Source organism: Myxocyprinus asiaticus, chromosome 35 (assembly GCF_019703515.2).
Source record: "Myxocyprinus asiaticus isolate MX2 ecotype Aquarium Trade chromosome 35, UBuf_Myxa_2, whole genome shotgun sequence".
NCBI lineage: Eukaryota > Metazoa > Chordata > Actinopteri > Cypriniformes > Catostomidae > Myxocyprinus > Myxocyprinus asiaticus.
The window spans coordinates 23488113-23511866 of record NC_059378.1 but is presented as its reverse complement, the minus strand read 5'-3'; the positions used below and the strand labels follow the sequence as shown (position 1 = coordinate 23511866).

General features: G+C 39.7%; 1 long non-coding RNA gene across 1 annotated transcript; it reads left to right on the top strand.

Moving 5' to 3' along the window:
• The first annotated feature begins 8857 nt into the window (after positions 1 to 8857).
• LOC127425790 (uncharacterized) lies at positions 8858 to 15041 on the top strand. The gene is made up of 3 exons (XR_007894697.1): positions 8858 to 8894; positions 11757 to 11823; positions 14805 to 15041. It is a non-coding gene; the product is annotated as an uncharacterized LOC127425790 (long non-coding RNA).
• The last annotated feature ends 8713 nt before the right edge of the window (positions 15042 to 23754 follow it).

Genomic DNA, 23754 nt, shown 5'->3' with positions numbered 1-23754 from the left:
CCGTCTCTGTATCTGTAAAAAAATTTAAAAACAAAGACTACCAGGAGTTTTTCTCAAAAAGTCTTTGCAACACACGTGGTAGTCACTGTTCCTGGATCAGTACTGATTTATTCGATATTCTCTCTTTGACCAAAGTATAACAGAAGAAATTTCCACACAACTGTATAGTGTCTCTTTAAGTCTAAGAACAATGTATCTCATAATATGCTGACAAGCACTACACCGTCAATCTCAATAATTTTGAGAAATGGTCAGATGTCTGGTGCATTTATCTTATATCCTGACAGTTATTTTATTATACAAATTCATAATTTAATTCCCTGAAATTATCCTTTTTCTATATATATATATATATATATATATATTATAAATTCCCAGGGAAACATGTCCTGGGAAAACTTCTCACTCCTCATGTGTCTGAATTTCTGATCTCAACTAGTCTGTTCTTGTCTATTATGGTAGTTTCAAAGTCTATACTGAATGATCAGGCCAATTTATTTGAAAGTTTAGTACCAGAATCATAAGAACAATCATGGTAGCTAAGTAGAGTGGGGTAGTTCCAAGCAGAATTACAAATAAAATGACTTAAGTTCTGACTGTGGAGGGTAAAGTTTTTGCAGGAAATAGTGCTTTGGCATGATCACTTATCAATGGAACGCACCCTATGGGGAATTCTTATTGCAGCCACAAGGTGGAGCTGTTCCACTTTCCTAATTTGATAACCGCTAAAACAATATTCACCAATCTAAATATGAATACGTAAATTAGATTACTCTTAGAGTTAATAAAGAGCCCGAGTTTAATTTAGTTCATCTGGGCCTCCATTAGAGATTTGTCCGTTTCCATTTGTTCTATTCAGGGAGTATGGTATAATCACGCACAAGTTTGTTTCTGGGGTGGTCTTTTTTTTGGCACAGAGATGTGTGTAAGTGAAACTCAGAGCTGTAAATTAAACAGTAGTGTCTGGGTGCCTCCTTATGTATGTGGGTTAAAGACCAGAACAGCTCCATTATCACCAGAATCAACACTGTTCCAAGGTGTTAAATTTTTATTAGAGACCCTTTGCATTCACTGGACTACATTTACAGGTGATTAGCACACCAGTTACTGGGAGGCTTTTAAATTATTAATGAGATGTGAGAAACAGCTGTTTGCAGTTTATTTGGTCTCCGCAGTTGGAATAAGCTGGGAAAACACAAGAATCTTGGAGGTTGATTTGTTTGCTTTGGCGTTTTCTCTGTTGACAGCCACAGAGACAAAAAGTGTTGATTGTAACCATGAGGCTAAAAGCCACATGGAGTAATTAGCAGACATGTCCTCATCTGGACCCTAAAAACAATCTGCGGATAATTTGATAACACAGAACTTGCGAAAACTTCTCTGTTAAGCTTAGCAAACCTACAGACCCAAATGGACTATGTCTGTATAATTATTTATTCCTGAAATAATGGCAGTTTGGAATCACGTAACAGATGTTTGGACAGTTTAAATTCGACAAAGACCTTATTCACAGTAGCGCCATCTTTGAGTTTTGACGGGATTGAAAACGAGGCTGTGAAGCCGCCTTTTCACTGCATTCGACAAACAACAGACGACAGACCGGAAGTCATTCATTTCCAATGGACAGTCACACAAGGGATGCGTGGGGTTGCGACATTTTCGGATCTGATTTGAGCTTCGGCTGCCTTGAAAAATTTCAACTTGTGCAACTAGACCATATGCGAACGCCCGACCGGATGTGAGGTATTCATTCAAAACTATCAGCGCAAAGTGAGAAATATTAATGGATTTTGACCTAAACTTTATTCTAAACGCCTGCTACTTCTGTATTTTGGACAATTATTCATGTAGAAGTCAGAAATGATTGTTTACATTGCAAATACATCACAAAAAGCTTTTGTAATTACAGTTAATGTGTGATTAAAATGTGTAAGTGTTTAATTTTTTTCTGCACACGCACGACCTACATATTTAAAATCACATCTATGAATTTCTACTTCCTATTTGCTGAATTATGGTTGTTGTTGCTGTTAATTATCATAATAATAATAACCATCAAAGTATTCATAATAAATAATACCATTAATAATAAATACTGAATGAATATTTATCATGAATTTCATTGAGTACAACCATCTGCTCAACAAAATCACACACAGTAATGTCATTGTGAGGTAAATCATTGGTAGCTTCTTCCTCAATTAATAAAATCCATTGCGTGCAAATGGACAGTTCATCATGACAGTTACTAGAGGAATATGACAGTCGTCAGAGACAGTGAAAAGGCAGCTTGAAGGATACTTTCCCCATCACTTCAATGACATGCATTGTATACAGCTTTCAAAAAGCTCGTAGTTCACATCCAATTTTTTACAACTCATGTCATCTGGAGTTTTTTGACTTTCTTGGAAATGTATTTTTTCATGTTTTGTCAGCGGACTGATCCGAAAACACTTTAAACAACTGTACAACTAATAGAAGAGACTGTAGTCTATCCCTCACAGCCTCGTTGTGATTCCTGTCAAAAATCAAAGATGGTGCTGCTGTGAATAAGTAACAACCATATGCGCCAGAAAATCTAGCATGCCGCCATCTTGAAAACTGAACTTCCAGTTTAGCATTTTCTGCATAGATGTGTATGGTGTTGATGTCAGTGTAATTACCTAAAGACATGGATTTACAGGTTATAGAGTTGCCAGAAAGAGTACTTCCTTCATAAATACACAAGATCCTACCTTAAAGGTGCAGTATGTAAGATTCAGAACCCTTGTTATTAATGACACTTGTGGCCGTTAAGTGAACTGCAGCCTGTAGCTCATGATCGCACGCACACCATAGGGAACAAAACAAAGAGACAGAACGTGATTCACTGGCTTCATGGTGACATGAGGTAGCATAATTAAATTTACACAGTTATTATTGTTTTACTACAAACTTTGAGATTGCATATTATATTTGACTCTCCAGTGCTGGAACAGGGCTAAAACAAAGTGTGGCTATAGGTCTGAATATGCGCGACTCTAGTTTTAAGTAATCACTTTTCTTTGCATGATACATTGACTGCATTTATATGATAGCCTATGTCGGCGTTAGCTAGCTAGCCAGCTTTATCAATAGCTGTTAGCTAAATTTGGTGGATGATGACAGTAGCTGTTTATAAAATAGACTGTACATCATAAATATGTTGACACAATTCAGTATTGATGTGATTCCATCACAACTGTCATTTTGATATATCAATGCACTATTGTTTTATAATAATAGAATGTATATATTTTCTGTATAACCAAGTTACGTTACACTAATGAATGGAGCTTTTTGCATTATCTTGAACATTGTCAAGCATTCATTTCATGTATTATTGTAGTTTACCTTGCTGAATAATTACAGATTAACATTATGTCAGTTACTGTGAATCAGCATACCTGACTTTTAGTATAAAGAGAAGATCGTTGAAATTATTTGAAAGTTACGAAGCAAGGTAGCTTGCAATTCATCAGCGTTAGCAGGCAAGGTCAAGTTAGCTAAAATTACACAGATCAGTCCTTATGGCACTATATTTCACATGGTTTGCAGTTATGTAAGCTTACCTGTCCAATAAGAAGAATGCCAATTCAGGGTCGGTTTTGATCCCCAAAACCTAACGAAGGTCCCTCCAGGAATAGGGCTGCAACTAATGATTATTTTGATAGTCGACTAATCTAATGATTATTAGAACAATTATTCGACTATTCTGTGATTATTGTAACGATTAATCATTAGCTCTAAACCGACTATTCAGCTTGTGCCTCGACTCATTGTATTAAATGTGCTTACTAACAATAAAGAGGACAAAATTATCTTTTAAAAATACCTCTACATGACATCGTGTATTTGTCTTTTTATCCATTTAAAATTGTCTAAAAATCCTTAAAAAAAGATACATTTACTTGAGAAGTAACATATAAGATATTTAAACTTGCTTTAAGAGAATGTATCTTAAATATAAGTGTATTGTGTATATAAGTGTAATTTTTCACTTGGTTATACTTCTGCGAGTGCAGTTAAGACAAAATATACTTATATTCAAGATCTGTTCTCTAAAAGCAAGTCTAAATATCTTATATGCTGCTTCTCAGGTGAATGCATCTTTTTTTAAAGGATTATTAGATATTTTAAAATATTTGTATTTTTAATATTATATTCAACATTCTCAGATTAAAAAAATATATATATTGTGCAGTATAGCTGCTAAAGTAAATGTATGTTGTTGTAAAGGAGTTTTAGATATTTATATTGGAAAACAAGCCAAAACAAAAACAAATAAAAAATGTATTTTGTTGCAGTGTATAATGGGGCGAAGACTACCCTCTCTCACCTTTCTGTTCACTTCAATCCATCTTTAACTCTCAAAAAAACAAACTCTCTCTTATTAATAAAGCTGCGTTTTGCCAATTTTCTTCACGATAAGAAATGCACAGTGACGTATATTATGATTCAATAAGTTGCCATCACGTTATAATCTAGCTGCATTAAGCGTGCGCACTCGAGGGATGAGCATCCCCGCAACAGAGTGTACCTCAGCCGGGTGCAGTTTCAATCTCTTCCCCCTTAGATCGGGACACTTTGCGCAACTCATAGAAGAGGCGCTGACCGCACAGAGAAATGCCAGTTTCCTTATTATTTTAACTTTAATAAAGCTATAATGCATTAAATAGAACTGCATTAAAGATGTAATGCCGGGGTGTTTCCTTTAAAGACACTCGACACGCAAATTTTGCTTAAGCTGAGCATCAGCTCTGGCTCTGCTTATTCCACAACAAGAGTGCTTCTGTATTTACTTATTTTGTATTTTTGCATTATAATTCCCTCATACTTTGCGATCTACATCACCTGAAACTGTTTGGAAAGTTTAGAGTGCGTCTGGTCTGTGAGATGTGTTTTCTTCCTCTTCTCAATCAGGCGCAAGCTGCAGTGCTGCTCTTGTTTGCAGTCATTAGAGTTTCATATGATCTTATGCTACGTTAAGATCAAACGATAATTCGACAATGAAAATTATTGTTGACGTTGTCGATAACGTCGACTAATTGTTTCAGCCCTATCCAGGAATCAAATACCCTGCTGATGTTCACTCTAGTTTTCCCAGACGGGAATGTTTTTTTTTTTTTTTTTGGCTTACTCTGAGTTTGCGTAGGAGTCGGTGTTGTGCTGGGAGCCGGACGTTTGCTGGATTCCATTTCTAATATAACATTACCTAGTGTTGCAGTTTGTTGTCGCTGTTTAATAGTGGAAGCACTGAGGCAAGGCTCTCGGGAGCACACATAAACATCACATCCTTTGGATTTTCCCGGCAAAAGCGACCCACTCCCTTCCCATGAAAATCAGTCTACAGGCTTTAATAGGCAACCTAGGAAGTCTGGGAAGGGCTCATTTTTTAAGTTGCGTTACAAGCCGTTCACACATTGGCAAAAAAAAAAGGTGAATATTACATGAAAAAAGTTACATATTGCATCTTTAATGTTGTGGACGTACTGATATGCCTCTGTGCTCATGAAACTCAAAGAAACAAAACAAAGTCAGTTAAAATATCTCTGTACGACAACTCTGACCATCTTCTTATGTCATTTACCCATCACATTATAGTTAATGTGAGCAGATATTTTGAGTGTTAAACTGGGATGGGGGAAGGGGTGCTAATATACTTACATGTGAAAGTGTAAGTTTTATTTTATATTCTGTTTTACAATTTTAATCACATTTAAGCCTTTTAAAAATGTGGGGGGACAAATAAATGTTAAAAGTACAAACGTAATTTTCTTTAATGTTATGAATTTGCATATGAAATAATACGAGCTGTCACTTTTCCAAGTTACCTACACTTTTTAACACAAATTATTAACAAGTTGAAATCTAAAAAAAATATTTTGTATTATATTGTTTGAAAGTATTATTTCTTCAATTCCATTTGGTGCCACTGTTGGCGCAAATAATATCACATTTCAGCTTTAACACAAGCAGCTGACTGTTTTATGAAGGGCCGGTCCTGCAGTTTCTTGTGTCCTCTTCCATTCTAATGAGTTTGCAGGAAAAAGAAGCTGATGTGAATTTTCATTTGCCACTCTGCTTTTATTGATTAGCTCCCTGGCTTGAATTCCCTCCTAATGAAAGCATAAGTTGAAATGGTTCATCTTCAACAGAAGTGCTGAATTTCGAATCAAAATGCTGCATGGTTTGGCTGAAAGACTGTATCCATCTCCCAGAGCATTAGGAGATGCAAGAGAGCTGCTCACTCAGCATTTTAAATGTGGAAATGCCTTCTGTCTCAGCGGAAGCCCAAAAACAGTTAGCATCGACCCAGAGCTCTTGTGCGTCATGGGCATCATTCTTTTGAGTCAAGGGTCCAATTCGGCAGTTCCTCATTGCAATAAACTGCTCTGTATAACAGCAGATCACAGGAATGAGAAAGAGAGAGTGGCATTCACTGAGAGCTCTATTCTTCATAAACTATCTGCTCAACTCTGACCCAAGATACACACACTTAGCATTAATGGAGGAGATGAACTTTGAGAAATATTTCTGATATCAGTGCGCATTAAAAGCTTCTCTACATTATGGCTGGCATGTTGATAAGCCATTCAAGGGGCCTCATAATTACAGCAAGAGTTACTCTGGGACATTTATTCAGCTGATTCATACAGTCACATTGGTCCAAGATGTGCCTTTACTGAAACATTTTTCAATAATGAATAAAGATCTATAGCTGCTTGTGTCTGGTGATGTTTTGCTGTGGGTGTGTGATAGACAGAATTATTGACGTCTTCTGTCTAGTTAGCCTAATGGACATGATAAACTAGATGCCCACTGAAATTACATCTAGCGTGTACATTTACTGAAACCATAAACTTCATTAAAATAGAGACACTGTCTGAGGTAGCATCCTTTAAAGATAGATTGCAATGATGTAAGAAAATCTGAAAAAGATTTAAACCCACAAAATGAAAATTCTGTCATTATTTACTCATCCTCATATCACTGATTTCGGTCGCTGATTTCAGTACAATAGCAGTAGATAGTGACTCATTTTAAAGCATAAACAAGCATCCAAAAGTGTCAAAAAAGTAGTCTATGAGAGAACTTAAGCTGTTTTGTGAACAAGCTTCTGTCATGCACTTATTAACATGTAAAGGAGAGCTATGGCAGAAGCCAAGATTTTCAGTGTGAAAAATCACACGTGAATCATATTCCAGACTTGGTATATGACCCATGTACAACTTTTAAGATACTTGTTGAACCTCCTGAGACCCAAGCGTGACTGCTGTGTGCATTTTTCATTTCCCTTTTTGATTTGTAACTAGTAGAACCTAATAAACATGCAAATAAATTAATTAATACATTTTAGAGCAAATAGTTTTCCTAAATATTGATGGTAACATATGTGGATAGCGGGACTAAGTTGTGAAATTTTAAATAATACCAAGCTATGGAAAGATTTTATTTTTATATTTTTTTCAGATTTTTTATTATGTTTCAAGGAGTGTTGTTTATTTTATTTTTTCTTTCTTTCTTTTTCTTTTTCACCCAATTTGGAATGCCCAATTCCCAATGCGCTTTTAAGTCCTCATGGTCATGTAGTGATTCGCCTCTATCCAGGTGGCGGAGGATGAATCCCATTTGCCTCCGCGTCTGAGACCATCAACCCGTGCATCTTATCACATGGCTTGTTGAGTGCGTTGCCACGAAGACATAGCTCGTATGGAGGCTTCACGCCATCCACCGCGGCATCCGCGCTCAACACACCCCACCGAGAACAAACCACATTATAGTGACCATGAGGAGGTTACCCCATGTGACTCTACCCTCCCTAGCAACCAGGCTAATTTGGTTGCTTAGGAGAACTAGCTGGAGTCACTCAGCACGCCCTGGGATTCGAACTAGCGAGCTCCCCAGGAGTGTTGTTTATTAAAGTTTTTGAGACGTTACAGACATTACATCAGAAATTAGCATAAATAATTCTCATTCAAAGTAATGGACAGCATCATCCAATCATTGCCAGCCATGTTTAAATAAAATGATACATTATAAATTCTGAATCTATGTACTGATTACCATTGTCCCATGTCTACCAAACATGAGTGGTCCAAACATCATCTGCAGCCTGAAACTGAACTTTTGATAGGAAGTTTGAACTGAATGCACTTAGCTGCATAGGAAAGATATAGGGTGCTTCCTTGCTCCCTATTTAGTGAATGATTAACCTCCAATGTGCTGTCTGTCTGCGCTAGTCTCAGAACAGTTTAAAATGCATCCATCTAAATCCATATAAAGCCTCTGAAAGCAACATTTTTCAGCTTTTGGATGAACCCATTGATTGTCAATGTGATAATGCACAGTTAATATAGGATTTCTAAGGAAAAAATGTGCTAAGTACACATTAGTGTACATTTTGTTTTGCAGCATGGCGTTTCGCGATAAATTACTCATATTTTTAAAATGGCATATTAGATGTAACGAGAGACTCTAATCTTTTGATTTAAACTGGTTTCAATGTATCAGCTTAATAAGGTTTTTTACCAGATGTAGTTTTGTTGGCGTTCTCCCAAATACAATCTCAGCTGTGATCGGTGCCATGTTGTTTTGTCAAATGACTCTGCATGACAAAGTTTAACCCTATACTGACAGCCCACAGTCTTCTGAACTGAGATCAGTTGGTTTAAATTAATTTAAACTATGCGTTGTGTAAAGCAAAGCCAAAATACAATGTCCACTCATGTGGACGCGGGGTCACACGAGGTTAAGCTTTAAAGTGAGTCACTATGAACAATCCCTGGAAATCAAGGATCGTAGCATTTTTTAAAACATCTCCTTTTGTGTTCCGCAGATAAAAGAAAGTCATATGGGTTTGCAACAACATCAGGGTGAGTAAATGATTGTAGAATTTTAATTTTTGGAGGAACTATTCCTTTAAATCCATTCTTGCATTATTATGTTGGTAACAAATCTCAGTACAGAAGGGTGTGATGGAGTTACCTGCAATGAGAACTTGCATTGCATTCTGATGCCAATCCCTATCTTAAAAACATTACTGACCAATCCTACCCTAGCAATTGTTGCTGTCCTCCAAATAATCTGACAAGCACTTTTCTAATCTAAGTTTATGGAAATCTATAGTCTGTTTTGACCTTTTGTAACATTTTGTAATCATGTTACTGCATAATTATTTTTAAAGAGAAAAGGCAATGCTTTGCAATGTCACACTTCATTCCAGTTAATGTAACAATATCATCCATTAAATTCTTCCTACTTTATGAACACATTTTACTGAAAATAATGCTGTTCATGGAAATCTTCAATTCATTGCTATAGGATGTTCCTTACAGCTTGTCTGAGCAAGGAACTACTACAAATCAGCAAAGGGTCAACTGCATTCTGAAACATTTTTGAATCGAACAAAGTATGGAATTGAGCTGGTGTAGCTAGAAGAGTTTACATTCTTGTGAAGAGTATGTTTCAAGCCTATGGAAACTAGAGAGCTGTAAGGTGCAAACTTTGACTTTTGGTTGGAATGTTTTATAGTGCCCCTCACAGAGGAATGAGAATGAATGGCTGTGCATCTCAAAGGGTGAAAGATAAGGAAATAGAGCACTGTTACTATAAATACCAAACTATTATGATTATGCCCATTCAGATTCACCTTTCACATTAAATTTAGAGTGTGCTGTTGACTGGAAGACAACATATTTTCACTTTAATGCAAACTTCAGTGAGTCTATGCAATGGCATTTCAGCCATTCATGTAGGGAACTTTCCAGTTGTAGTAGTAAACATAAGCATATATGTGGCATTGTTGGATTTAGCATAGCCCAAGTTGTCTTGTTTTACTTAGTTTGGGTTTTAAGTGTTATTATACAATTGATTTATTGTGCTTTTAAATACACTGTCCAAAGAACCAAAATCATCCACATCTCAGTATAAAAGAAGAAGTTTGTTTATTTTGAGATAAACTCAAGAGTGAGAAATTTATGAAGTTGGTCTTTAGCTAATAAAACTTTAAACCAAGCCAGTTCCACAGCTGAATAATTTACGGAATGCTGAGTGTAGGGAATCCAATACACTGAAACCAAACTTCTCAAATTTGACCACTCACAACCCACACCCGTCTGAACGCACATATTCTCACACACAAACATGTGGGATGCAACATCTCAACAGCAGAAAATGATGAGGCATATGTCCCTGCGGGTGAGATTATAGCTCTTTAAAGGCCTCTCTTCTCAATCATGGGCCATTTTGTAGATATATATATTCAGTACTGACAGCGGACTTCTTTTCCAGAACCCCTCAGATCAGTTTGTAATCACTGGAGAGGATACCATGTAAAACTATATTCAGTCATGCAATAAAGAGAACTCACCTTAATGTTTGACCTTATTACAATTTATGCCTTTGGTCATGCTGAGTAGATGTGCCATGCATCCATTTACCAACGACAATCACATCTGTTCTTCTTGGTCTTGTTGACGATTTCTTACCTTGAGTGTATGCAGTCTGTTTGGTGATTTTCTAGGCCAGTGTAATATTATTGTCTCCTTTGGCTGCCTGGCAGCATGAACTTGTGCTTACTTTAAAAATGCCAAGAGAATCCTTTCAGTGTATGTAAACATTACTGTGAATTCAGAAACAAAGCATAAATCTCATAAAAAATTTGTCAACTAATAGGAGGGATAATATGGTACAAAATGTTCCTAAAGCAGAACAGATATTAGATATTATTGCTGCATTGGTGTACAAATGCTTTTTAAAGATTTGGCCTTAAGGAATGCCTTATTAATAATGGCCTGTGTTAAGATAATTATAAATCTGTCATCATATTCTCATGTGGCAAAGTGATTCGACACTGATACCAAAAACATCTGTTTCATGCTGTTCACAATAGGACTAACACAGACTCTTTGACCCTTTTTGCAACACAATATCACTATAAATCTGACTTTATCTCTGAAAACGCCTAAAGACTGTTGAAGATGAATAGCCGAGGAACATCTTTAGATATAATCATGATTTCTTAAGAAGGTTCTTATGGTTTTGTGCGATAAAGCAGAAACTGAGATTATCACTGTAAGATTAGCAAACAATTCTAAGGAAACTTCTTATAAACTCTATAGAGTGTTTCTATCGTTACACAACCAGGGTCGGTGGAATTCATTTCCATGATGTGTGCAAAGTGTCACCAGGATATGATTACAGGGACAGTCCCGCTAGCGCAACCTATGGTTGTGTATTCCTGAAATGGGTCAATGATGATGGTATGTGTCTCACTCCTTAAATTAGCTGTTTTTTATTCAAGTCAAAAATATTGTGTAGTATGTCAGAATCAACCTGACTTTATAAAGTTACACCAAAGAAAGTAAGTTTAAGGGCCAAAAGATCAAACTGTCAAGATTTTGGCAGTTTTCTGTCTGTGTCTACCCCTGTGTGATTGTGAGTTGGTCTGTTCCGGTGGCATGGCAACTCATCCCTGCTGATTACATCTCACCTGCCTCTCATCATCTCGTCTCCAGTCTGCTGTACTTAAACCCTGGGTTCTCGGTCACTCTTCCCCAGATTGTTAGTCTACTGGAGTGGTGCTAATGCTGATTTGATTCTAGTTATGCTGCAAATTGCTCTTAGTATTTGGTCTTGTAGTTATTGGTTTTATCCTGTGCTCCAGGTTCACTATTCATCCAGCCAAACTGTACTCTATCTGTTACCTCATTGGTTATCCTCTGCTCCCTATCTAGCCTGCTGCTCTGCTCTGCCATTAATCTCCAGCCTGCTTTGTCTTCAGCCCTCATCCCTGTACTTTGGGTATGTTTACATGACAACAATGTACTAAAAATGGAAGTGTTTTTCCTTTTGCATTTTTGAAGTTTCACGTACTGACGACAACGTTGTCAAAATGATCCCTGTTCACGTGGATCTGTGAACACTAAAAATTCTGTAATTATGCATGCCAGGCCAGTAGTTGGTGACGTCACTTGTAAAGACATTGTGCACAAGCATTCTTCCACAGAGCAGTGAATACAAACAATGAAGATGGTGATCGCAGGTTGTAGTAGTGATTCAGTAAATCTATGCTTTGCTGGAGAAGTGTCAAACTCCATCTTGAGCAGCACAAACGCAGTCCTGTAGTCTGCCATTGTAGTCTTGAGTGTCTCACTGAACGCTCAGTACGCGTGCACATGATGTCATAGTTTTCACATTTGCGTTTTTGTGTTTACACGGAGACTATAACACTTTTCCACAATTTATTCCAACTTGTCCCTTTTCTTAAAAGCAAAAATCGAGGTAACAGTGAGGCACTTACAATGGAAGTGAATGGGGCCATTTGCTTTTATAAAAGCACTGTAAAAAAATTCCTTTATGAAAAGGACATTGTGCAAAAGGAAGTGCTTGAAAGAAAGAAAAAACTTACTGTAAGTTACTGTAACTTTCTTGTCAGTTACACAAGCTCACTCCCAGTGAAGTCCATAGAGCTAAACAAGTTTTAACAGGTCTCATTCTATACACTCTTGATCTTAAGTTAACATCAGTTTTAGGACAATGAAAGCACTTTTACTCAACATGAGCAGCACAGTGATGTTGTCAGTATGGTATTAACATTAGGAATTTGCACAGAAGCAAGATGCAATCCAGTGAGCAGTTTAGGGTAGGTTTTTCCTGTAATCTGCTCCTGAACTTACATTTACATGTTTTGTTGTAATTTTATGCAATTGATCAATTAAATGTATAATACGGTCAAAACAATAGTTTGATATTTTTATATGTACCTGTTACATTTTGGTTCCATCAATTGTTTTGTGCTTCATATCTGTTGCTTGAAAGCCTATATGCTATTTAATCACAGGTTCTCATTGTAACAACTTGTCAGTGTGACAATAATATGCCCCACTATTGACCAAACAAAAGTTCAACGTCTGTGTAATGAACTGCATCTGTTCTCTAAGGCAATGATGGTGGAAATGTTCAATAGCCAATAGAAAAAAAATGACAACTAGACCCCTATGTTGACTTGATTTTAATTCTCCAATAAAATTAGGTTTAACACTAATCCATGGAACCAGGAAGTAGACTAAAATGTTCTGAAGTGTTCATTGTTTGCCTGTATGTGTTTTTTATTTTTTTATTGCTAAACCAGCTACATTTTTTGCCATCATGGCAGCTATGAACCAGTATTTCACTCAACTGAAATTGTAAATAATATTTAGTTACTTTATTTTACAGTGATCTGGGCCAAGAACAATGTGACCCCTGAGCACAATGAAGATTTATGGGGAAATAGGCAGTAAAGTTGCTTCCCAATAACAAAGGACATAATTAGAAAATTACTGCTGTAAAGTAAATGAAAATAAGGGCTAACATCCTGGAAATTGTATGACATGCTCTTTTCCTCATATGGAATTTTCTCACCTCATTAAAGCGGAAGTGTGTAATTTTTAAATGTTAAAATTAGGGCTGTTGATCTAATGCATTAATTTAGTGTGTTTAACGCAAATAATAATGCCCCAGATGCATATGTAAATACCATAAGGAATGCTCCAAACATTGGAGCAATGCAAGCTTGATATGAAGTATGGGGCAGGCAGCTTCAGCTGAAAAGGCAGTACCTCTCGTCAGTCCAACATACCTCCCAAACCTAAAACTACTAAATCTAACCAGTAGTGTTTTAAAAGCAATGTTGACAAACACATTTACTGATGCAACCACGTCATTTTGTGTCGGGTCTATGGCACTTTCTTTTCGAGCGTTCTTGGCTGGGCTCGAGGCTGGGTCTCCGAGTCCATTGTTCAACACACTGTCGGGTGAGTTACTGTGGAAATTAAACACACTGGAATAAATGTAGCTGGGTCTGTATGACAAGCATTAAAATGTATCCTTTTTGAAAATGATGCTTTAGAGTAAAAATGTTTTTGTGTAATGAAGCAGTGTGTGAGTAAATGGAGCAAAAAATAAGTAATAAACAGCCATAGTGCCCGTGATTTGTGTGAAAGTGAATAAAAAGCACAGTTGTTGTAGCGCCTCTAGTGTTTATTTAATCAGGAAACTGCAGCAAAACGTAGAAAGCATGACGTTAGCCAAAATGTAGTCATAATAACGTTAATTCTATGAGACGAGGTTGGAATAATTAGACACTGCTAGAGTAGATTGATCTCGCAGTGATCTCTGAAACGGTAGGTTGACATTTCTTGAGATAAACTCGGACTGTGCATGCTGAAATTTGAAGCACTGCCACTTGTGGCTGAAGCGGGAAGTGTTTTTGAATGTAAAGGCAGGTGTGAGCTCCAATTTCCAGGTGAAATGCCCACAGAGAGGTGAGTTGTTTTTACCTCCAAATTGCAGTGGTCACCCATAACAATTAGTTCCTGGTTTAAACACAACACAAAAACCCAGGTCTCTTAATCTGCTGACGCAACATGCTTCTGGTCGTGCCACAGGAGAAGGTAAACATGTTTGAACCAATGCAAAATTGTCTAATGGGAGATGACACTTGTCAGTAACTTGATATGATGGAGCTAATGCCAGGGTTCTGGAACATTTGGAAGCAACTGGCCGACTTCCTGTGTGATCATTGGCTGGAGAGGTGCTGTCCATTTACATACAACTTTTGTTGTTTTCAACGCTAATGCTAGATGGTGGAGATCATTATGGGTCTAGTTGTTTTTCTGTCTCCTGTAAATGCATCTCCCAAACATTTTCAAGCTCTAATGGTAACAGTTATTTCATTAGCAGGCTATATTTGTGAAACAAACTCCTGGTTGTGGCTAAACGTTCCATTTTTCTTACTACAGATGTTAGCATCCTGCACAGCTGTGAGACCGCACTCATGGTTTACTCTAGTGTTTACACCACTTCAGCCCTCTTCCCAGCCTCACCTGCTCCCTGTTCTCTGGCCAAGCCTCAATCTGACCTCCTAACAGAGAGAGGGAGGTCTGTCTCTTCATCTTAATAATGGATGTTAAACTGATGGAGGTGATTAAGGGTGTTGGAATGTTAAAGTGTTCAGTTCCCCTTGGGCCTCCATCTACAGTGGCTCTTTAACTGTGTATGCTTTCCAAAAAAATGAAACAAAATGTTCAGCTTCTTGTGTATTTTGTTTTTCCAAATCACAACAGGTCATTGAAATGCAAGCGCACAGCGTTTCATTTGTGTTACTGCAGTAGGCAGGGGCGGACTGGGAAGAGAAATCGGCCCTGGATTTTACATAGAAACCAGCCTAAATGTTGTTGGGTGGGGGCGTTGTTGGTGGTTTGGCATTTCAGCTTATCGCCCCCAGTTCAGCCCAGTTTGGCCCTGTTTCGTGGCCGGCCCACCGGGAAAAGTCCCAGTTCTCCCTATGACCAGTCCGCCTCTGGTAGTAGGGTTATCACAATACCATAATCACATCTTACAATACTATACCAGCTAAATTATCATGATACCAAGTAGTATCACTGTACCATACGATAGTGTGTTAATTCTTAACACAGTTTGTCAGTTTCTCATAGCAAAGGTGGTTCTTGGAAAACTAGCCATTCTACTTGTTGCTCCAGAAGTGGTGAAAATAACTGATGGATGAACTGGGAGAAGGCTCAAATGGACTAACTTGTTACCTAATACATTCTTAGTTTGATGTAAAAAAACAAAACAAAAAACCTTCGCTGCATCAAAACAGCCAGTTCCAACGGCAATGTCTTTAAGCTTCAAACTTTTTTTTTCCATTATTTGAATGTTGGTAACATAAAAATACGTATATTTTAATGTTGAAAAGACTGTTTTGTGCAACTGTTTCATTATTACAATTGCTTCAGCCCCTCTCTCCTAGTAAACAGCAGTGGTTTGATGGCACGCCTCACGGACGTGATCAAACTGATCTAGGCTGCACTTCCCAAAAGCATCGCAAGATTAAGTTGATCGAAAGAACCATTGGTGCCAGTAGTTTCTACGATCTACTTAGGCTTATGATGCTTTTGGGAAATGCAGCTGAACATAATTGAGAAGTTACCACCACCATACATTTGTAATTGGGAAAAAAATAAAAAAATAAACGAATGCAATGTTCGATTTTTCAGAGAAATGGAAAATTTTAAGATAAAGAAAATGGGGAAAATGTTGAGATAATTTAGGTTAAATGAAGTGGCACTAACCCGTGTGTATTCTGCAGAGGCAGTAAAATGTGTCCGAAGGTGTTTAATAAGGTTCCCCCTTTGGCTTGAAACAGACATTCACAGCAGATGGGTTTTCCCAGTCTCATCAGGCAAAACCCAAAATAATTCCAAATCTTGATACGTGAATTGTGTGTTTTTTTTTTTTAAAAAAAAAGCTTCTCACTCTCCAAAGTTTTATTTAAATTCATATTATCCATTAGAAGACACAACCACCAAATTAGGGATTCAGACGTGTGTGTTTAAAGCATGGGAAAACCACACATTGAAAAATGAACAATACCATATAAGGGGCAAATTGTAAACCGCATTTTGCACTCTTAAAAGGGCACCGTGTGAAGGGGATGCCACTCCAAAAGACTGCATTTTTAATGTTATTGCAGACATAGGTCTGATTCAAATGAAGGTTTTAGCAAAAATATTTACTTCTGCAAATACAACATAACTTACGGTACTACAGTTTAAAAAATACTGTGGCACCAGCAGTATTTTGAAGCTTTAGTATCGCGATACTACTGTAGCACCAGTATACCGTGCAACCCTATACTGTAGTACAGTACACAAAATGGGAGTTTTCCTTGCTCCAAAGCGAGATTTTAAAGGAACTGTTCACGTAAAAATCCATACAACTTGGATGCTAAATACATTGGTTCTTGTGTATCTTGTGACAGATTATCATTGGCATCAAGCCTGACACAATCCTTCACGTGTTTAATTTTTGGTCTGTTTCTTAAACAAAGATGGCGTATGGCTTCAGAAGACTTTGAATATAGCACACAAGTCATATGGACTACTTTTATGAGACTTATGGTGCTTTAGGAAGCTTAACAGTCCCAGTCTCTATTCACTTTTATTAGATGGAAAAGGTCAGATTCCACAATACAAAAAAAAAAAAAAAAAAGCATACGGCGTTGGAACGATCTGCGGGTGAGTCAATTACAATTTCCTTTGTTGGCTGAATTATTTCTTTAACTAGAAACTTGTTTGTATTGATAATTACACAATTTTCACAGAACATCAAAAGAAAAATCAGCCTCTAAAACTTTCTAAAGGAGGGATTCATCTGTAAATTATTCAGTCTAAGAAAGGAAAACCAAAGGAAAGCATACATAGCACTCCCAATAGCAAAGTCAATATCCCTTGGCTTTAAGGGAATTTATAAATGGACCATGCTCACAATGGCCCCTGTCAACCAAAATGGTTTAACACCACTCCCCAGAGATCTGCCATAAAGTTGAATTAGCTTCCATGGGAACAGTCAAACAATCACTTTCTTTAGATGAATAATAATCTAAGCATGTTGAATCAAGACTTGTCTAGGAGAAAGTGGTCATTTAACGCTTAAATGCATGGTAATTTTCCCAAGCACTCTTACATATTCAGATCTTTAGAGACCCGGCACGTACATCTATCAAAAATGGATGTACAAAATGCCCAGATAGATAGTGTTAATTAAGAAAATATTTAAGACACTTAGAAAACAAATAGATATATTTTGATGTTCTTTCATAAATTAAAGTGATAATGCAACAAATCATAGCAAATCAAGAACAGGATTCATTATTTTCACACTGAAATTGTAAAAAAAAAAAAAAAAACTGTGTAACGACACCAACGTGGGAGCTGTGATGAACCCAGATACGGGAGTTTATTTCAAGAGAACACAGGTGAAACAGGAAAGTAGTGTATTCAGAATATCACAGGATAGGCATAAAGACAATAATCTTCAATTAAACACAGGACAATGGCAGTAGGCACAGATCCATTATAGGTAACAATACACGGCTCTTGCCAAAACAGGGGAACTTAAGCTTCAAGCTTACACTTGACATTGCGTAGTTACGCATATGGGGAGTGCCTTCATACACGACCTAGTTGAAACCTCTCTACAATAACGGCAATATTCTAATATTGGCTATTGTGTTTGAGCCCCGCCTGTTTTGGCGCGAAACTGTCCGCTATAAAAACAGGTGCAGACACCATTTCCTCAGAATTTCTTCCTTCAAGACAGCGATCATCTCGTCTAGAAGCCCTCTATCTTCGCCGTCGATATACACAAGTCAGCGGGTGGAATCTTCGCAGGAAAACATTCCGCTCCCCTGCAGTGTTCCAGCGAACATCACTCCGCCTCGCTGACTGACGCTTCGCTGGTGAATGGGCCTCAGCATCCTGATTCCCCGCAGCGCTTCGGCAGGGTTTGTGTATCCTTTCAAAGCAATTGTATATTGTGTATTGCATACTGTGTGATATAAATATAAATATATATTAATTATATATTTATATATTTATATATATAAAAGAGTCACTTACGTGTTCGCGTCTTTTTAAAGATGTCGTTCCATAAGTGTTCCTTGTGCGAGAGGCACATCCCGCCGTCAGATCAGCATGAGAGCTGCGTTTACTGTCTGGGCCGCACCCATGCAGAGTCAGCTGTCATGGAGACAGACTCCTCTCACTGTGAGGGCATGAGTCTCAAGACGCTTCGCTCGTGAATCACCCTCGTTCTGAGGGATGATTCAGCCTCAGTTGCCCTCCCACCCGCCTCTTCTGTGATACCCGAGGATTCTACGCTATACGTATACGCTATGTGCGAGACGAGCTCCAGCCTTCTGAAAGAGCGGGCGCCCTAGTCTCGTGCAGTGGTTCTGATGCTGGGGATAATAATGACGATGTCATTATGTCTCTCGCTGCATCAGGAGAGTGGTCAGGGGATGAGGCTGCCGCCCCTCCCCCCAGCGAGGGTGAGGAATGTGCATGCGTCACTGACAGGGAGATGCTCCGTGTTCTTACAAGGGCGGTCGAAGAGCTTCACATTGAGTGGTCTCCCCCAGAGGAACCCGAACAGTCTCGCCTTGATGCATGGTTCCAGCAGTCCAGACGCCGTCAAACGGCAGCGTCCCGCAAATCTGCCCCATTCTTCCCCGAGGTTCATAACGAACTATCCAAATCCTGGCGTGCGACCTTAAATGGCGCGCTCGCCAAGTGACGCCATCCTCTTTAATGTGGATCACGGGGAAGAAAACAGTTATTAAAGCGGCACACCTCTGCCCAGCGAGTAACAGCCAAACCGTGTTGACAAATGTCTGCACTGGCGGGAAAAGCTTTCTCAGCAGCAGAACAAGCTGGTTCAGCACTCCACACAATGGTGGTGCGCCAGGTATTTCAAGCCAAGCTCCTCAGGCAAATGGATGAGCCCAGCTTCGATCCAGGGATATTCAAAGAGCTAATTTATTCAAATTAGCGCTGCATACCATGAAAGTCACTGCGCAGGCCATCGGCAAGTCCATGGTCACCCTGGCAGTTCTGGATCAACGTATATGTCTGACCCTCACAGAAATGAGTGATAAGGAAAAAGCCACTCTTTTGGATGCTCTAGTGTCTCCAGCCGGCCTCTTTGGTGGCTCTGTGAATAAGTTTGCTGAGCGTTACGTCGCGATTCAGCAGCAGTCACAGGCTATGAGATACTTTATGCCCAAATGGAGTATATCACAGCCGGTTAGCCCTCGCTCTGTTTCGAGCCAGCGCCCGACTAAAAGCCCCATACCTGCTGCCTCACTGGCACCTGCGTATCAGCACGTGCAGCAAAAGAGCTCCTGATGGGCACAACCCTTTAAAGCGGAAAGCAGGGCCCGCGGTTCCCTCCGGGTCTGCTTCAAAAAAGGCTTGATTGGAGACACAAAACACTGTTCCCCATCTCCCCACTATTGTTTGTAGGGAAAGAAATATTGTTGTTCACAATATTGTTCAAAATGTTGTTTCTGTGTCTTGCACTCAAATATATGCAATAAAAAATGCAATAAGTGCAAAAAAGAATACAGCATTCGTTGCAAATGCACGAGATGCTCACACATTCTCAATAAAGAGCCCCTTTTTTCCTCTTCAAAGCACACACATGAGCGTCACATCATATCATACAGTGAGCAAACCAAATTGCCCTCTGCCCCATTACCCGGATGTGTGGCAGGCCTAATGGGTATTTCAGAATGGGTGCAAAAACGATCGAACATGGTTATACGATCCAATTTTGCACACCAGCCACCCTGTTTCAACGGCGTTCTGTCTTCCACAGTTTCGTCCGAAGACGTGCCAGTGTTACGAGCCGAAATACACAGTCTCATCGTGAAAAACGCGATAGAGATTGTGCCAAATTGTCAAGCACAAAGAGGGTTTTACAGCCGTTATTTTCTTGTTCCAAAGAAAGACGGCGGGCTTCGGCCAATCCTGGATCTGAGACATTAAAATCGCGCACTCATAAAGCGGCCATTCAAAATGATTACTCAGAAACGGATCTTACTGCATGTATGCCCACATGATTGGTTTGCGTCAATAGATCTGAAGGATGCGTACTTTCATGTCTAAATTGTACGGCATCACAGGATGTTTTTGAGATTCGCGTTTGAGGGAACAGCGTAGTCCTGCCCTTTGGACTGTCTCTGGCTCCTCACACATTCACAAAGCGCACTGATGCGGTTCTCGCCCCTCTGAGACTGAGCGGCATATGCATCTTGAACTACCTTGATGATTGGCTGTTACTGGCGCAATCAGAGGCTTTGTTATGCCAGCACAGAGACTTACTGCTTCAGCCATTCTACACTGTCCATCTCAGTTAAAACTGGGGAGAACACTTCCACTGAAACTGTTTCAGAAAGCATTGGGATTTATGGCGGCGGCATTCCATTAGGTCTCTTACACATGAGACCTCTTCAGTGCTGGCTGAAGCGCTGTGTGCCACGACGTGCTTTGCGCCACGACGTGCTTTGCACCAAGGGCGCATGCGCATCACTATATCCCGCCGCTGGGATATACAAGTTGTCACGCAGCACCTAAAGCAATCAGTTGTATTTATAGCCTTAAGGGATTTTCAATCAGAAATATAAAACTGTCATGTCCTGGTTCACTCAGAAAACATGACAGTTGTGGCATATATAAAACGCCAAGGTGGAATTCAGGAGACTTCACCCTCAAACTGTTTTGAGGATTTGGGAAATATCTGGCAAAGCAGAAATCAATCTATTTGCCTCAGTGGAGAATACCCACTATCCCCTCTTATACTCGAAGTCCCAAGTTGTCAGGTGGAAAGTGGTGACCACGGATGCTTCCAACACAGGTTGGGGGGTGGTGTGCGATGGACGCCTGACTTTCGGCATCTGGACAGGTGCGAGGAGGGTGTGGCACATCAACCGCTTAGAGCTATCGGCTGTAATTCTAGCCTTAAAGGCTTTCAGTCAGAAATAGCGAGCTGTCATGTCCTGGTTTGCTCGGACAGCATGACAGTTGTGGCATATATAAACAGCCAAAGCGGAATTCATTCACCGCTATTGTTGAGATACCAGGCGAATGGAGACTTCATCCTCAAACTGTACTGAGGATTTGGGAAATATTCTGCAAAGCAGAAATCGATCTATTTGCCTCAGTGGAGAATGCCCACTGTCCCCTCTGTTATTCGAAGTCCCAAGCCCCGCTGGGAACAGATGCAATGGCACACAAATGGCTGGCAAAATGCAAATATACATTTCCCCCAGTATGCCTTATTCACTCTGTCATATGCAAAGTCCGAGAGGACGAGGAAATGGTTCTATTTGTTGCGCCGAAATGGCCCAACCAGCCATGGTTTCTGGAAATGATGGAGATGCTGTACAGCTTGCTCATCATGGGAAATACCGCTGAGGAGGGATCTTCCCTCAGGCGCAAGGCACAATCTGGCATCCCCAGCCCCATCTGTGTAACCTGCATGTGTGGCCCCTGCGCACTACACACGCCAGAACTGATGCGTTCAGTCATGAACACCATTTTACAGGCCAGAGCACCATCCACGAGACGCCTCTATGCACTAAAATGGAAGGTGTTCACTGATCGGTCTCTTACATGGCAAGGACCCAGTAAACTGCCCTATACATGAAATTCTAATATTTCTTCAAGAGCGATTAGACGCAGGACTCGCCCTGTCAATGCTCAGAGTGCACGTGGCAACTATATCTGTGTATCAAGCACATGAAGCCAGCACCTCTATAGGCAACCATGATTTAATCATAAAGTTCTTTAAAGGCGTAAGACGATTAAACCCAACTCGGCCGGCTACAATCCCAACTTGGGACTTAACTTTAGTCCTAAAAGCTCTCGCAGGGCCCCCCTTAGAGCCTTTGGACTCTGTAGAACTGCGCATGCTCTCCGTTAAGACCACACTCCTGCTGGATCTGGCCTCAGTAAAATGGGTCTGTGACCTGCATTTACTATCAGTCAACAATTCATGTCTGGAGCTTGGCCCCGGTCTTTCAAGAGCCACTGTCAAACCCAGGAAAGGCTATGTACCCAAGGTCCTAACCACGCCCGTCAAAGCGCAGGTGGTTCACTTTCAGGCCTTCTTCCCTCCTCCATTTAATTCAGATGAGGAACAATCATTGCATTGTTATGCCCTGTACGGGCACTACATGCATATGTTGAGCATACTTGCCTGTTCAGACTGTCTGATCGTCTCTTTATATGCTATGGAGAATGCACAAAAGAAATGCCTGTCTCCAAACAAAGGCTCTCTCACTGGATTGTCGATGCAATTACACTGGTTTATGAGTCGCAGGGTAAGACTTGCCCAGTTGGTGTTAAAGCACACTCAACTAGAGGCATGGCCTCCTCATGGGCATGGACGAATGGTGTGTCCTTACAAGATATATGTTCTGCAGCAGGATGGTCCTCTCAAAACACATTAGCAAGGTTTTACAACCTAGACGTGACGTCTCTTTTTATCACAAGTCCTCTCTGTTTAGAGCACTTGCTATTCATTAGCCAAATTTATATATACTTATGCCCTTCCCTTTAAGTACGGACTCCACATCATTTGCATAACCGCCTGCATCAGGCCGTTATAATTTACCATAAAGATGTAAGCACTTTCATTATAAATATACTCCCTTCCCGACTGGGTTCATAAGGAGTTCATTCATACTATATGACTAGTTCATATATTCATTATGAGTGCTCTCCTCCTGGCCATCACGAGGATCACTCAATGCGGCATATTCATGTTGGTCGCCGTCCCACAAGACTGCGCCGCCATGTTTCTTCTCTGGGAAGTTATGTCGTGTAGTGCGGCATGATGGGATTCTGTTCCCCATATGCGTAACTACGCAATGTCAAGTGTACTTGATGTCGTAAGGGAACGTCTCTGTTACGTACGTAACCTCGGTTCACTGAGACGAAGGGAACGAGACATTGCGAACACTAGCCGCACTACAGGACTCAGAGTTCTTGAGGCACGAGTGATGCGCTCCTTGTTCTCAGTCAGAAATTCTGAGGAAATGGTGTCTGTGCACCTGTTTTTATAGCGGACAGTTTCGCGCCAAAACAGGCGGGGCTCAAACACCATAGCCAATATTAGAATATTGGCGTTACTGTAGAGAGGTTTCAACTAGGTCATGTATGAAGGCACTCCCCATATGAGTGACTACGCAATGTCTCGTTCCCTTAGTCTCAGGGAACCGAGGTTACGTATGTAACCAAGACATTTCTTCTTTCAACAGGGGAGCTTGTTTGCATCACAAGGCTAGAGGTTCACACAGTGTTAACTGTCACATATCCAGCACTGACACAGCAGGGTGAAGTA